Source organism: Mandrillus leucophaeus, unplaced genomic scaffold, assembly GCF_000951045.1.
Source record: "Mandrillus leucophaeus isolate KB7577 unplaced genomic scaffold, Mleu.le_1.0 Scaffold196, whole genome shotgun sequence".
Classification (NCBI taxonomy): domain Eukaryota; kingdom Metazoa; phylum Chordata; class Mammalia; order Primates; family Cercopithecidae; genus Mandrillus; species Mandrillus leucophaeus.
This window is the reverse complement of record NW_012101987.1, coordinates 3,259,375-3,276,269: the sequence shown is the minus strand read 5'-3', so window position 1 is coordinate 3,276,269 and position 16,895 is coordinate 3,259,375. Positions and strand designations below refer to the sequence as shown.

General features: G+C 41.6%; 1 pseudogene across 1 annotated transcript in view; it reads right to left on the bottom strand.

Annotated features, from left to right (window-relative positions):
* LOC105538638 overlaps positions 1-3,747 on the bottom strand; it is a 164,818-nt pseudogene extending 161,071 nt beyond the window's left edge. The window contains exons 1-2 of the transcript XR_001005940.1: positions 3,714-3,747; positions 2,552-2,584 (exon numbers count right to left, since the gene is read on the bottom strand). The product of XR_001005940.1 is annotated as a zinc finger protein 626-like (transcript). The remainder of the gene's footprint in view (positions 1-2,551; positions 2,585-3,713) is intronic.
* Positions 3,748-16,895: the final 13,148 nt, after the last annotated feature.

The window sequence follows — 16,895 nt, the reverse complement described above, 5'->3', positions numbered from 1 at the left end:
GGTTTCACCGTGGTCTCGATCTCCTGACCTTGTGATCCGCCCGCCTCGGCCTCCCAAAGTGCTGGGATTACAGGCGTGAGCCACTGCGCCCGGCCTTACATTGTTAAATATAGGAAAAGATATATATTTTGCAGAATATGGTTAGACTCTCTGATATGTAAAACAAATATTAAGAAATAAATTGTTATTATTTAGACATAGACTGAAACAAGTAAATGAAAATCCTATAATTCCTTTTTGCCTGCATCAGACTTAAACATATATGTAACTATTTTAGTAAATATGAGGTGCCTCCTAATTATCTCATTTATTTCTGGCATACCATGCAAATTCTAGCATATTGTCCTAAATATCTGAATCTAAAATTAGAGACAAATTTGAAACAGAAAATAGAAAGTAAAAATGTATAAGGAGAGTGACATCAGCAGGACAAAAAGGTTAAAAGTACCCTATTTTCATATTCCCTTACAACAACAAAAAAATGTCAGCCATCCCTGACAAAAATGCCTTTATGAGAGAACAGGGCATTATTGCTCACATCTGTAATGACAGCTACGTGGTACATTAAGGTTGGAGAACTGCTTCAGGCCAGGATTTTGAGACCAGCCTGGGTTATGTAGCAAGATGCCATCTCAAAAATAAGCGCCTCTAAGAGAGATTTGAGATCCAGGGCTGCAGTTGTGAAATGCTGTTAAAGTTTAAGTTTGAGAAGTGTTCTATTCAGAAGGCAGGCTTTCATTCACTTCGGATACTACAGAACCCCTGTTTTGGTTACAGACCAGGATAGGGTTCACCCAGCTTGGTTCCTCTGAGAATTCTGAACTTACTCTGTAACCACCACAAACTCCTCCCAGCCACAGTCTGGCAGAGGTCCTGCTATTCCAGAGACCTGGAAGAAGGTGCCCATTTATAGCCATGCAGGCAGGCCTGCAGACCTTGGCCTTTACTAAGGTCACTGAGGTGGTTCAATGACTCAGTTTCAGTTACCTGAGCCACAGTTTATGGTCAGTTCTGCCTATATAGAAATTCACACAGTTACCTGAAGAAATGCTCTCTGGTACTCACTGAAAACCATACTCATCCACATCCTGATACAAGGCCCACCATATGCAGGCCCAGCTGCAAAAACTTGCCCTAGTGTCTGCCCTATGGAGCAAAGTCCTGAAGGACATTCAGTCTGTCCAAAATAAAATGGGAATTACAACTACCCAAGCCCGTAACAAGCCAACTAAAGGTGGACCCTAGTGCAGACCCAGCAGCCTTGTGACCAAGCTACAACCCCTCTTCACTACAAATTCAGAGGGCATCTCATCACCCTAAGGGCCCAACAAAAAGAATCTTTACCTTCTGAAATCAGTTTATGAAAACTCGAAGTGGTATTTGCTCCATCAAATTCAGACACCAATACAAAACTATATTGTGCCCATTGTCAGTGCTTCTACTTTAATGTAGCACTGGAAGTATGTGGCAGAAGAATTAGTCAAAGAAATTTTTAAAATCCATTAAAATTGAAGAAAAATAAATAAAAAATTGCTGCTTGTAGATCATATAATCTTATATTTAAAAACCCATAAAGAAAACATTAAAAGCTATCTAAACTAATAAATACGCTCAGTAAATTAGCAAAATATAAAATTAACATACAAGTATATGTACGGTTTTATACACTTAAACTATCTGATAAAATAGAGGAAGAAAAAATCTTATTTACTATAGCATTAAATAATAAATTTATGAGAAAAAAAATTAACCAAGGAAGTAAAAAATGTTTACTAAAAAAATGAAAAAATTAGAAAAGTTGTAAACAAATTTTAAAATATTTTGTCTATGGATTAAAAGAATAAATATTATTAAAGTGCCATGTTATTCAAAGTGATCTATAGATTCAATAAACTTCCTATTAAAATTGCAGTGGCATCTTTCTGACAGTAATGAAAAATACAATTCTGAAATTTACATGAAACTATAATAAGCTTTGAATTGCCAAAGCAATCTTGATGAAAAGAACAGAGCAGAAAGGTATCATACTTATACTCTTGAACTCTATTTCAATATTATATAGTAATAAAAACAGAATGGACTGGGCAGAAAACTGAGCAGAAAAAAAATTCAACAGAAACTACTACTCAGACCTGACGCAAAAAGAGAACTTTGGGAATAGTTTTAGTTTCTCAAAATCATACAGAGATTTGTGTGTCCCCAAAACACTGGAAAAACAGCCAGATTATGCAGCCTGGCTCTCACTGTGAACTTGAAGGAAGCTCACTGAAAGAAAAGAAGAATCCTTAAAGAATTTAAAAGCATATGACAGAAGATGTCCCTTTGTGAGAGAAAAATTAAAACAAAAATAAAAACAAAAACAGCTGCCCAGGAACGATTTCCTTTGGAACAGCTTCCCAAAACACACTTTAAGGACTGACTTTCTCTTTAATCTTGGGATCTCTTATCTGCATTGTCTGTTGTATTCATTTTCACTCACACCCACCTGGGGGTTTGGCAATCATCTCATGTCTCTTCACAGTCAAAGGTTTTTTTTTTCCTTACACCAGACAGGTGATCAGGTCTGGCTTACAGACAACAATACCTGTTTCATTAAAAATAAATAACATGAGGCCAGCGTGGTGGCCCACACCTGTAATCCCAGCACTATAGGAGGACAAGGAAGGCAGATCACGAGGTCAGGAAATTGACACCATCATGACCAACACGGTGACACCCCGTCTCTACTAAAAAATACAAAAAATTAGCCGGACATGGAGGCAGGCTCCTGTAGTCCCAGCTACTTGGGAGGCTGAGGCAGGAGAATGGCGTGAACCCGGGAGGCGGAGCTTGCAGTGAGCTGAGATCCGGCCACTGCACTCCAGCGTGGGTGACAGAGCTAGACTCCGTCTCAAAAAAATCAATCAATCAATCAATCAATCAATAACATGAATCGTGTTCATATTCTCCAATTACAAGCTAGTAATGTGCTCAGCAGAGAGGATGACCAAAATGCTAAGTTATAACAGAAATTTCTAAATATTTAGAAAATGCTTTCAACTTGTAGGTATCTTTCTCTCTCTCTCTCTCTCTCTTTTTTTTTTTTAAGGCCGAATTTAGCTCTTGTTGTCCAGGCTGAAGTGCAATGGTGTGATCTTGGCTCAGTGAAACCTCTGCCTCCCGGATTCTACCAATTATCCAGCCTCAGCCTCTGGAGTAGCTGGGATTTCAGGTGTGCGCCACCATGCCTGGCTAATTTTGTGTTTTTAGTAGAGATGGAGTTTCTCCATGTTGGTCAGGCTGATCTCAAACTCCTGAACTTCGGTAATCTTCCTGCCTCAGCCTCACAAAGTGCTGGGATTATAGGCGTAAGCCACCGTGCCAGGCCCTGCATGCAGGTTTTTAAATTTTACTACCTGATACTACTGAATCAAAACTTGGTGCTAGCAGTTAGATTTTCAGGTGGGGGCAACAATATTTTATGCCAAAATTTCTGGAATTACCACAAGTTTAGAGTGAAGAATAAAACTCAACTCAGGAATGTGGAAAGTTTGGATTAAGATGAAACATCTTGAAGAAATTCTTTTCTACATGAACAAATTCTGAAGATTTTCTGGAAAAAAAGCATTCTGAAACTTTTTGATGCAAAGAATAAATTACTAAAAAACATTCCAGAGAAAGAGAAATAAAACCTTTAGGGTGTATTATGAATTTTGTGTTAAAGTTATCCTCACCCAGGAAGACCAGGTTTCTGTAGTTCTCTAACATCACATCCCTATATAAATTCCGCTGTTCGGTATCCAGACAATGCCACTCCTCCAGAGAGAATTCTATGACCACATCTCTAAATTGTAATGGCCCCTAAAACACACACATTTTTACCAAGTAGCCATGGGCGGAGTTTTTATTTTGTCTTAAGGTGAAATTGGAAAGTAAAGAGAACCGGTTCTTACTTACGGGACTGACTAAAATTATCCAATAAAATAATTTTCAACACAGAAATATTCTCTAATGTATTCTTTAACTCTGAGAAAAAAAAAAGCTGCATAAGATCCACAACATCAGTTCATATATGATATTTTTCTAGGTAACAAGGTATCAAATTAAGGGCATGAACATGTATATTTTTGAGGGCAACCTCCACCTCCTGGGCTCAAGCGATTCTCCTGCCTCAGCCTCCCCAGTGCTGTTACTACAAGCTCATACCGCCATGCCTGGCTTTTTTTTTTCTTTCTTTTTTTTTTTTTTTTTTTTTTTTGCATTTTTAGTACGACGGAGTTTCACCATGTTAGCCAGGATGGGATGGTCTCAATCTCCTGACTTTGTGGTCCGCCAGCCTCCCAAAGTGCCGGGATTACAGGTGTGAGACACCGCGGCCGGCCATAAGCATCTTCTTAATCCTGCTCTGCATAGAGCTAACGGAACACACAGATGGAGCCTCAACATTGCATGTTTTCCATCTTTACTAAGGACCACAGTTTTTCCCAATAGAAATCTTGAGTATCGACATCTTTTCGTGTTCAACAACCACAAAGGGAACATTTTTAATATTGCGTGTTGGAAACAATTACTCGGAGTCTCAGAGAAAACGAGCACCCAAATAGAGAACATCTAAGCAAGGCAAATTTACTCCTATAGAATCCTGCGTCTCATAGATGGAGCAATAGCAAGGGCACAACTGGACAAGGGAGGGGAAGGGGGTTTTACCCCTTACACCTCTAGTCCCTACTGCTGTGTCTTTCTCCTACTGGCTAGGGTTAGACTGCACAGTCTTAGCTAATTCTGATTGGCTATTTTAAACAGAGCAAGGGTGGCCCCGTGAGTAGTTTCAGCAGGAAGTACGGTTCCAAGGCACGTGACTAGGGGTGAGTCAGAATAGAGCAGGTAACTAGGGATGGCTCAGAGCAGGTGACTAGGGGTGACTCAGAACAGATTAGGTGACTGGGGATGAGTAAGGACCCTAAATATGTGAGCTAGAAGGGGGTCATTTACTGAAACTAGGGGCAAGGAGACATAAAGATAGAGGAATTTAAACATTAGAATGGAGAACAAAGAATAGGGAAGCTGAAAATACTGAAATATGTGTTGTTTGAAGAGGACTTCAGAACTCATTGTACTTAACGATTTTCCTCTCTTGGATTTTAAAGGAAATTAACAAGCTGAAACTATTAAAGAGATATTTACTGTATCCTGCATTTCAGACCGTAAATTCTTGCTGAGAATTCTGCATGGCATATAAGAAGCTATGACGTATAAAATGTAGAAAAGGCTCTGGGATATAGGAAAGAAATATTTTTCAGAGACCCTTGACTATCATAAGAACTTTAAGAAGTACTTAAACCAAACTCATTAGGGAGGAAAAACACAAGTAGAGAAGTAAAGGTTTGTGAGTACTAAACGCATGGCAGTCCAGGAGGAAGAGTGGACACTGCTCTTCATCTGAGACATGTTTACCTGAAGAAAAGCCATTTTTTCTTTCTCCTCCTTCTCTGGAATTCCTTCTCAGATGAGACTCTCTGGACAAATTACACCTGCATCTTGAGAATATGCCTTTAAAGGTGTCAGTACCACATGTTTACCTGCTAGCATGACATCAACTGGCAGAAAAAGTCCACCCATTTCTGTCCTTTAAAACAGAAGAGATTCAGGAACAATGTACTGCTCCAGGAAGATCATAGCATAAGTTTCTCCTTTCCTTTCCTCAGGTGCCATCACCGGCCACAGACACCAGCAGTTTCTGCTACAGTGATGCAAATATGTGCCACACTGACCTGTCCCTACCAAATCCAAACAGAACAGGCCTTGTGACCACCCTTTAGTGCAAAAGTGGAACTTAATTCTCATGAATGTATTTTGAAGCCCTCGTACTTGATTCTGGCCTCACCTTAGAGTCACATGAGGCCCTTCATTAAAACAACCTGGATGCTTCCACCCAGAACAATGAACAGAAGCTGTGGGGAGGGCACAAGAGATTTCTGCAAATTGGCCATGTTATCCTAATGAGAAGCCTGGGCTGATCACCACTAAGCACTGCCTCTCAAGCTTTAACGAGTTTATAAATCACTTGGTAATTTTGGCCCCACTTTATGTAATGTGATTCTGCAGGTTTGAAAAGGGTCCATGAATGGGTGTTTTAAACAAGTTTCCTGTCAATGCTGATGTTGCTCCCCCTTGGCTCATTATTAGCATTAGTTAGAGAAGCAGGCACAGCACAGGGTCCCTTACACTCTGCACTCTCGTAACAACCAAATACTTCTGGTACAAATAAGGACAACCCATCTCCATCCTAAAGACATATTCTTTGCTGGCTCTTTAAAGTTTACAGAGAAAACAGAAGGCAACAATGTCTCAGTAAGTTCGGATTTAAAAACAACTTGTACACCTGTACTAATGCAATGTTTATTAAGCAGGTACTATGAGCTCAAGAGTGTGATACAGAGCACTGTGCTGGGCATAACACATGATGTGATTTAATTCTCATAACACCCTGGGAGCTGGTACTAAGGGTTTAATAATTTCCAGGATTTAGAAAAAGGGCCCAGCATTTTTATTTCTTCTTCTGTTTCTCTGTCATCAAACTTTTTAAAAATTGTAAAGAATAAAAGCTAAATATAGACAGATGAAAGACATATAGAAAGGAAGAGTTTAATGTAGTTTACAGAAAATTTTATTCTGTTTATGTTTACTTTTTTGTGACTTGTGTAGCAATGGCTGGGTCTGTAGGAAGAGAAGGCAAGTTACTAAATAGAATGTCTCTGCAAGCACTGGTTTTAATAGAAAATTTAAAAACTAAGACCCAACAATACATGCTTTATTTTTCCCATTTATCTGCTTTTGGGTTTCAGGAAATTGTGAGCACCAGCTCTAGAAAGGCAGCAGGATTCACCAGCCAAAACTCTGATCTCTTCTAATCAATTCTGTGAGACAAGACTTCAGGGTAGGGTCAGACCTAAATAAGGCCTCCAAAAAGGGTGAATCTGAACAGGTCTGTGACAGGGGGAGGACCCTATGTAGAATTGTGTTCTCTATGGCACTATGGTACTTCCAGTTTTGTTTTTTCTAAGCTTACTTAAAATAAACTTAAATCCCAGAGTTTCTGAAATTTTAGACTCTTCTAACCACTACCCTGTCAACCTTACACTGTATATTAATATGCAATTACATAAATCCCTTAAGGTTTTCTAGGGTAATTTTATTTTGGCGGGGGAACAGAGTCTCGCTCTGTCACCCATGCTGGAGTGCAGTGGCGTGATCTTGGCTCATTGCAACTCTGCCTCCCTGGTTCAAGCAATTCTTTTGCCTCAGCCGCCCAAGTAGCTGGGATTACAGGTGTGCACCACCACGCCTGGCTAATTTTTGTATTATTACAAAACCATATATTTGCCAGGCGGCTCTTGAACTCCTGACCTCATGATCCACTTGTCTCAACCTCCCAAAGTGCTGGGATTACAGGCGTGAGCCACTGCGCCCAGCCTTTCTAGGGTAATTTTATTAGAAAATAAATAAGTACACATAGCAAAGTAAAAGAAATAAAAATTATACAACTGGGCACAGAGGGTCACTCCTGCAATTCCAGCATATTGAGAGGCCAAGGCAGGTGGATCATGATGTCAAGTTCAAGACTAGCCTCACCAAGATGGTGAAACACAATGTCTACTAAAAATACAAACGTTAGCCGGGTTCAGTGGCAGCCGCCTGTAATCCCAGCTACTCAGGAGGCTGAGGCAGGAGAGTCACTTGAATCCAGGAGATGGAGGTTTCAGTAAGCCGAGATTCTGCCACTGCACTCCAGCTTGGGTGATAGAGTGAGACTCCATCTCAAAAAAGAAAAAAATATATAATAACAATTCTTCTGTTCATAAATATCCCTTCAGGTGTAGACAACAGAAGTCACAACAATATAAAGAAAGTGGCCTAAATAAAGCCTAAGATTCTGGACACATCTATTTGTTATACCAACCATATGATGCATAATTTAATTATTTACCCAGATGCTAGTCTAGACTAAAAGTTTCTGGATTGTAGGAACCATGACTGTTTCATTTTGTTTTGTTTTTTGTTTTTTTTGTTTTTGTTTTTTAATGGCCATATGAAATGGAAGCAACTAGTTTATCTATTTGGGTCTCCAGATCTTTTCCTTGTTTATTATCCAATTACCAGGAAACTGGAGAAACTCCCATCTGGGTACCAACCAAAGATACCTCTTGTATAAGAGGATGAACAAACACAGGATGACTCACTTCTCTTACACTGAGACAGAAGCAGAATTAACCACTCTTGTCAGCCTGACACAATTCTTCTCTGGACATTCTCAAATGCCTCAAAGGCACCTAGGTGATTGTAAGAGAATTCCCAGTGACCCAGGGCTGATGGCTCACTAATAAGCCAGGCTAGAGAAACTCAAGCTGATTCTAAGTAAAAAAAATTGAACTGAATAGCCGAGCGCAGTGGTTCCTGCCTGCAATCCCAGAACTATGGAAAGCAGGTCTAATTAGATATTCATGTAATCTGTTTTCAAGGTTTTTAGCTTCCTTGTGATGGGTTTGAACATCCTTCTTTAGCTCAGAGAAGTTTGTTATTACTGACTTTCTGAAGCCTACATCTGCCAGCTTGTCAAAGTCATTTTCTGTCCTGCTTTGTTCCATTGCTAGTGAGGATCTCCGATACTTTGGAGGAGAAGGGGTGCTCTGTTTTTTAGAATTTTCAGCTTTTCTGCTCTGGTCTCTCCCCATCTTTGTGGTTTTATCTACCTTTGATCTTTGATGATGGTGACCTACAGATGGGGTTTTGGTGTAGATGTCCTTTTTGTTGATGTTGATGCTATTCCTTTCTGTTTGTTAGTTTTCCTTCCAACAGTCAGGTCCCTCAGCTGCAGGTCTGCTGGAGTTTGCAGTAGGTCATTGCCAGGAGATGCACAAAGGAGCAGCAATAGGGATAGTGGTTTGAGTCGTAAGGGGTCCAAATATGGGGGGGGGGTGGAATTAATGTAAGGAGGAAGATTTTTTAAGTAGGTGCAGAGAAGGGTGTCAGCCCACTGATATGAAGTGTCTTAAGAGGCTTTGCTGGACCTATCCAGAAAAGAAAGAAATTCTTCAGGAGACTAGAGATGAGGGCCATTGAAAGAGGTTCAAAGATGTAAGGAGACAGGAGATGTTGGAGAAGCAGGATAGTGTCCTGCTGGGAAGACTGGTAAGAGGGGCTGCAAAGAAGAAGGTCATCAACATATTGAATAAGGTGGGAGGCAGACAGCAGAAAGAAAGTAAGTCATGAGAGAGGACCCGACTAAAGCAGTGTGGGCTGTCCCTGAAATCTTGGTGTAGAACAGTCCAGGTGAGTTGCTGGGACTGGTGGGTGTCAGGGTCATTCCCAGTAAAGGTGAAAAGAGGCTGGGAGGAGAGATGCAAGGGGATAGTAAGGAAGACATCTCTGAGGTCGATAACAGAATAATGAGTTGTGGAAGGGGTTATTGTGGAGATGAGAGTATAGGCGCTTGGCACAACAGGATGGATGGAAAGGGCAATCTGATTTATGAGGCAAAGGTCTTGAACTAGCCTGTAGGACTTATCCGGTTTCTGGATGGGTATGATAGGGGGATTTTAGGGAGAATTTGTAGGCTTTAAAAGGCCATGCTGTAACAGACGGGTAATAACAGGCTGTAGTCCCTTTTTTTTTTTTTTTTTTGAGACGGAGTCTCGCTCTGTCGCCCAGGCTGGAGTGCAGTGGCCGGATCTCAGCTCACTGTAAGCTCCGCCTCCCAGGTTTAGGCCATTCTCCTGCCTCAGCCTCCAGGGTAGCTGGGACTATAGGCGCCTGCCACCTCACCCGGCTAGTTTTTTTTTTTTTTGTATTTTTTAGTGGAGAGGGGGTTTCACTGTGTTAACCAGGATGGTCTCAATCTCCTGACCTCGTGATCCGCCTGTCTCGGCCTCCCAAAGTGCTGGGATTACAGGCTTGAGCCACTGCGCCCGGCCCAGGTTTTAGTCCCTTTAAGGCCTGCTGTGGGATGGGACACTGGCGTTGAGCAGGGTAAGGGTGATTAGGTTTTAATGGGATAGTAATGGGCATGTGATTGGTTGCCAGAGAGGGAATAGAGGTGTCCCATACTTGTGGGCTAAGGTGGGGGGATACAAGAGGAAGATGTGAAAACAGCTTTGGGTTGGGAAGAAAGGCAGCAAAAATGTGGCTGTAGTCCAGGAAGAGTCAGGGTAATGGATAATTTCGTTAAAATGTCTCGACCTAATAAGGGAACTGGGAAGGTGGGGATAACTATAAAGGAGTGCATAAAAGAATGTTGTCCAAGTTGGCACCAAAGTTGGGGAGTTTTGAGAGGTTTAGAAGCCTGGCCGCCAATACCCACAACAGTTACAGGGGCAAGGGAAACAGGCCCTTGAAAAGAAGGTAATGTGGAGTGGGTAGCCCCTGTATTGATTAAAAGGGGGATGGATTTACCCTCCACTGTGAGAGTTACCTGAAGCTTGGTGTCCCTGATGATCCGGGGGCTTCCAAGGAGATTGGGCAGCAGCAGTCTTCAGCTGCTAAGCTAAGCAGATCTGAGAAGGAGTCAGTCAGAGAGCCTTGGGCCAGAGCTTTACAGGCTCTGTGAGTGGCTGCCAGGTGAGCTGGGCAGTCTGATTTCCAGTGAGTCCCTTCACAGATGGCGCGTGGCTTGGGAGGAATCCCAGGCTGCGGGCATTCCTTGGCCCAGTGGTCAGATTTCTGGCACTTGAAGCAAAATCCTGAGGGAGGAGGTCCTGTAGGAATGCCTGACCACTGCAGCTTAGGCATTTTGAAGTTCTTGTGTGCTCGAGGTGTGGCTGTGTTTTGTCTCACAGCAGAGGCAAGTAATTATAACTCAGAAATGCGTTGTCACTTGGCGATTGTAACTCAGAAATTGTATACCTTGAAGGCGAGGTTGATTAATTCATGTTGTGGGTTTTGGGGACCAGATTCCAATTTTTGAAGCTTTTTTCTAATGTCAGGAGCTGATTGGGTGATAAAATGCATATTGAGAATAAGACATCCTTCTGGTCCTTCAGGATCTAGTGCTGTAAAGCAGCTAAGGGTAGCCACCAAATGGGCCATGAAGTGGGTTGGATTTTTGTCTTTACCTTGGGTAGTTTCTTTAAGTTTGTTATAATTAACAGATTTGTATGCTGCTTTTTAAAGCCCTTTAACTAGGCAGGAAATCATGTAATCTCACCTAGCTATACCTGGGGAGCCTGCCTGATAGTGCCATTAGGGATCTTCTCAGCAAACTGCTCTAATGCCTTCCTGGAGGCCTGGCTCCTGTTGGGTGGGTGTCTGTGTGAGACTGGGCTAGAGAAAAAACTGTTTCCCATTCATGTGGGAGGAGGGTAGAATTTAAGATGACGTTTAAGTCGCTCCCGGTTAAATTGTAGGACTGGGTTAAATACTGGAATTCCTGTATATATTTAGTGGGGTCTGACAAGAAGGAGTCCGGACACTGACTGATTTGGGAAAGATCTGATAGAGAAAAGGTACGTGAACCCTTACTATGCTCTCAGCTCCAGCCACCTCTCTAAGGAAATTGTTGGGCAGGTGGGGGAGAGCTAGTCACAGAATGAAACTGTAAGCTGGATCGAGTGTGAAGAGGGGAGGTGATAGAAGGGTTGTAGTGTGTGGAAATAGAGGCCACTCATGCATCACAGCAGGAACCTGTTCACTGTCAATCACTCATTCTTCACAGTGAGAATCTGTTCACTCTCAACCACCCTTTCACCACGGTGGGAAACTCTTCACTGTCACCCACTCACTCATCACAGTGTGTACCTCTTCTCTCTCATCCACTCATTTACCACTGTGGAAACCTGTTCACTGTCACCAACACATTCATCACTGTGGGAACGTGTTCACTGTCACCCACTCATTCATTACAGTAGACCCTGTTCAGTGTCACCCACTCACTCATCACAGTGCAAACCTGTTTACTGTCAGCCACTCATTCATTACAGGAGAAACCTGATCACTATCATCCACAGGTTCACCATCTTAGAATTTTTTTCACTGCCACCCACTCATTCACCACAGTGGGAACTTTTTCCCTTCAGTCACTCATTCATCACAGTGGGAACCAGTTCACTGTCACCCACTCGTTCACCGCTATAGAAGCCTGTTCACTGTTGGCCACTCTGTCACTACAGTGGGAACCTGTTTACTGTCAGCCCCTCACTCATCACAGTGGGAAACTGTTTATTTTCACCCACTAATACACCACAGTCAGAACCTGTTCACTCACACCCACTCACTCGTCACAGTGGGAACGTTTTCATAATCAACCACTCATTCATCACAGTGGGAACCTGTTCACTGTCAGGCATTCATTCACCACAGTAGGAACCTGTTCAATTTCAGCTTCTCATTCACCACAGTGGGAACCTGTTCACTGTCAGGCATTCATTCACCACAGTAGGAACCTGCTCAATTTCAGCTTCTCATTCACCACAGTGGGAACCTGTTCACTGTCACCCACACAATCATCACATTGGAAACCTGTCCATTGCCTCCCACTCATTTATTACAGGATTAACCTGTTCACTGTTACACATTCATTCATCACAGTGAGAATCTGTTCACTGTCTCCCACTCATTAATCACAGGGGGAACATGTTCACTGTCTGATACCTATTCACCACAGTGGGAACCTGTTCACTGTCAGTCACTCACTCACCCCAGTGGAACCTGTTCACTCTCACCCACTTATTCACCATAGTGAGAACCTGTTCTCTGTCAGCCACTCATTCACCACAGTGGGAACCTGTTACTGTCTCCCACTCAATCATCACAGTGGGAAACTATTCACTGTCACCCACTCATTCAACACAGTGGGAACCTGTTCACTCTCACCCGCTCATTTATTACAGAAGGAACCTGTTCACTGTAACCCACTCATTCATCACAGTGAGAACCTGTTCAGCCATTGCGCCTGGCGAGAAAAGCTTTTAATAGTCTATTGACTGGGAACAGGAAAACCTTTTATAATCTAGAGCAAAGTGATTGAGTCTGCTTGCCACTTGCACTGCATCAAGACTTTGGGACCTTAAATCTTGGGTTCATAATCTTTAAACTCACAAGGGGCCCTATAAACTCTTGCAATCATATTGGAGATATTAATTGGAGATTTTTAGGTAAAGCTAAGCAGAGAAGTTTCTCCTCAAAAGCAGATGGCAAACTTGACATAGATAGCTTTTTCCAGAATATCAAAAATGAGGACATCTCTGCTATCATGACACTCCTAGATCACTTTTTTTATGGCTCTACAAACAACAGAAATAAAAAAGGGATCTCTGTGTGCACTCATGGTTTTGCAGCCAAATATATCAACAAACTTACGTCTGGATAGGTAAAAGATGAAGGGCCACTGTCAGTTAGAAATGGGAAATTTCTCACATTCTTGCTAAATGTGACATGGGAAATTTTTTGCCTCATAATATAAGAAACAGAATATTAATCCACTGCTCTTGGAGCAACATTAACTTAAAGAGAAACTTATTCAGAATAAGTTAGAGAGCATTGCCAGGAGGCCATTACTCTTCTGAGTGGTCATGATTTGTTAGGTCTTTCTTTCAAAGGTTTAGAGTAAATGAGGCAATGGTTAGAAATTTATCTTCCATAATACGCTCTATAGCAGATTCTACTGTAAAGGCTATGGTTACCCAATAGACTTTAAAATTTTTTACTAAAGTCGTGCTAAATAAAAGAATGTATCTAGTTTACTTACTGGATAAACAGAGAAGTATCTGTGCAGTTGCTAGTATTTGTAGTTACACATGGAGAAATACATTGAGTATCACAGAGATTCAGTTGTACGGGATTAATGAACACTCTGCTTGGTTGAAATGAGGAGACAACTTATCTAGCTAATCATTTGATCTATTTAATCATAGTTGGTTAGTTCAGTGAGGACCTTGGTTAAAAAGCGTACTTCAGGCTGGGCACGGTGGTTCATGCCTGAAATCCTAGCACTTTGGGAGGCCAACGCAGGTGGATCACCTGAGGTCAGAAGTTTGAAACCAACCTGGCCAACATGTTGAAACCCCTTCTATAGTAAAAATACAAAAATTAGCCAGCTGTGGTGACACACACCTGTAATCCCAGCAACTTGGGAGGCTGAGGCAGGAGAATCCCTTGAATCCCAGAGGTAGAGGTTGCAGTGAGCCGAGATCACGCCATTGCACTCCAGCCTGCGTGGCAAGAGCAAGACTTTGTCTCAAAATAAATAAATAAATAAAACCATACTTCAAACTCTTGATATTATTTTCCTGATAGTCAAAATAATAGTCTTCCTACTGCACTCTATTCTCTCAAAACTTAAAAATCTTTGCATGCAGTCATCTCTAGAATGTCAAGTGGTCTCTCTTTAACTGGAATGATGAAAACTTGAAGATGCATTTGACCGTGAGAACACCATAACCTATGAATGATCTGATAAGAAAGGAAACCTAAAATAATGGAAACTGAGAGTGACACTAAAACCCTGAGGTTTGGTGACACTCTGATCTATGTGAAAACTTAATCAAAAGAGGGAAATTTTTTAAAACAAAATTATTCGAGGCCATCATTCTGGACTGAGCTTGTTCACTAGGCCCAAATAGACCAAAACAAACCAAAATGGAGTCATGCATGCTAAATGTGACATAGTCAAACTGAAAATTTAAAGAAATAGGTAGATTCTAAAACTGACAAGGTCTTGTTTTTCTTTTGTAAACAGCAGATTTCAGTATAAGGAGGTCTCTTCTACTGTAATCCTTTTAAACAATAGTAACCCGAAGTCCTTTTTTTCACTTTACAAAACCCACAGTTCTACTATTTTACAGTGGAAATTGAGACTAAATACGTCTTTTTTTTTTTTTTTTTTTTTTTTTGAGACAGAATCTCGCTCTGTCACCCAGGCTGGAGTGCAGTGGCATGATCTCAGCTCACTGCAACCTCTGCCTCTCAGGTTCAAGGGATTCTCCTGCCTCAGCCTCCCAAGTAGCTGGGACAACAGGTGCCCACCACCACACTAGGCTAATTTTTGTATTTTTAGTAGAGATGGGGTTTCACCATATTGGTCAGGCTGGTCTTGAACTCCTGACCTTGTGATCTGCCTGCCTTGGCCTCCCAAAGTGCTGGGATTACAGGCATGAGCCACTGCACCCGGTCATAAGTAAACTTTTGATGGTGACAAGGTAATATCAATGTCTAAAGTTTTGGGTTATTTCTCAAAATTCAGAAACTAACCAAATGGTAGATACTGTTAAATTAATTATAGCCTAAAGCTAACTGCTTTAATGTTTAATTTTGGTCAGTAGGTTTTTCGGTACATAGTCAACTAAAACCTAACTGGATATCTAAATAGGTTTTTGCCTATTCTTGTACCAACCACTATGTTTGTGCCAATAAAAGAACATCAACTGCTCAAACCATATTCAAATAAGGCAAATCCCAAGCTGTAATTAATCTGGCTGTTTCTGTACCACTTCTATTCTTTGTATGTCACTTTGCTTTCCCTGTGCACAACTCTTTTTTACCATGTGGCTGTGCTGGAGTCTTTCTGAGGCTACTCAGGACCCACAGGCTGCTTAATTTGCAAATTATTCTTTGTTCAATTAAACTATGTTAAATTTAAGTTCTCTGAAGTTATTTTTCTTTTCAAAGTTTCCATATGTTTTCATTATTATTATTATTTTTATTTTTATTTGAGACGATGTCTCGCTCTGTTGCCCAGGCTGGAGCGCAGTGGCATGATCTTGGTTCACTGCAACCTCTGCCTCCTGGGTTCAAATGATTATCATGCCTCAGCCTCCTGAGTGCTGGGATTACCGGCGCGAGACACTCGACTAATTTTGTATTTCGAGTAGAGACGGGGTTTTACCATGTTGGTCAGGCTGGTCTTGAACTCCCAACATCAGGTGATCTGCCGTCTCGGCATCCCAAAGTGCTAGGATTACAGGTGTGAGCCACCGCACCTGCCCTCAGATTTGTTCTATGATAAAAAATAAGCGATGTGTTGTTGGGCTTTGATTATCTGAAACAAGTTATGTTTTCCAAATTACTCTGTATCAGCTATGTCAGCTATTTTTTCCAAATTATTCTATGTTCTTTCAAAATGCTTTTGCAATTTCTTTTTTGTTTTTGTTTCATTTTGTTTGAAACAGAGTCTCACTCTATCAACCAGGCTGGAGTGCAGTGGTGTAATCAATCAAGGCTTAATCCAGCTTCCACCTTCCAGGCTTAAACAATCCTCCTGCCCTGGACACCTGAGTACCATCATGCCTGGTTAATTTTTTAAATTTCTTTTATTGAGACAGGATCTTATTATGTTGCCCAGGCTGCACTTGAGCTCCTGAGCTTAAATGATTCTCCCATCTCAGCCACCCAAAGTGTTGGGATTACAGATTTGGGCCACCATGTGCTTCAGTAATTTCTTGAGATTTTTCCCAATAATAAACAATACTTTATGGGCACACATCTACAAGCAATCTGGCTTTTATTTTAGAAATGTCACTCTCCAGGATTTTAAGAGTCTATGACAGTTACTTGAGTAGTGTGATCCATGGAGGTACATAGGCTTTGGAGTTAGACAGAGTTGATACTGAGTCCCGGCCCAAGCCACTCAGTAGCTGTGGGTGTTTGGACAATTTTCTGATGTTGAAGAGTTCTATAGACCGCATATGCAGAAAAAGCAGAATGGACTGGGCACGGTGGCTCACGCCTGTAAGTCCAGCACTTTGGGAAGCTGAATTGGGCAGATCACGACGTCAGATGATCGAGACCATCCTGGCCAACATAGAGAAACCCCATCTCTACTAAAAATACAAAAATTAGCTGGGTGTGGTGGTGCAGGCCTGTAATCTCAGCTACTCAGGAGACTGAGGCATGAGAATCACTTGAACGCAGGAGGCGGAGGTTGCAGT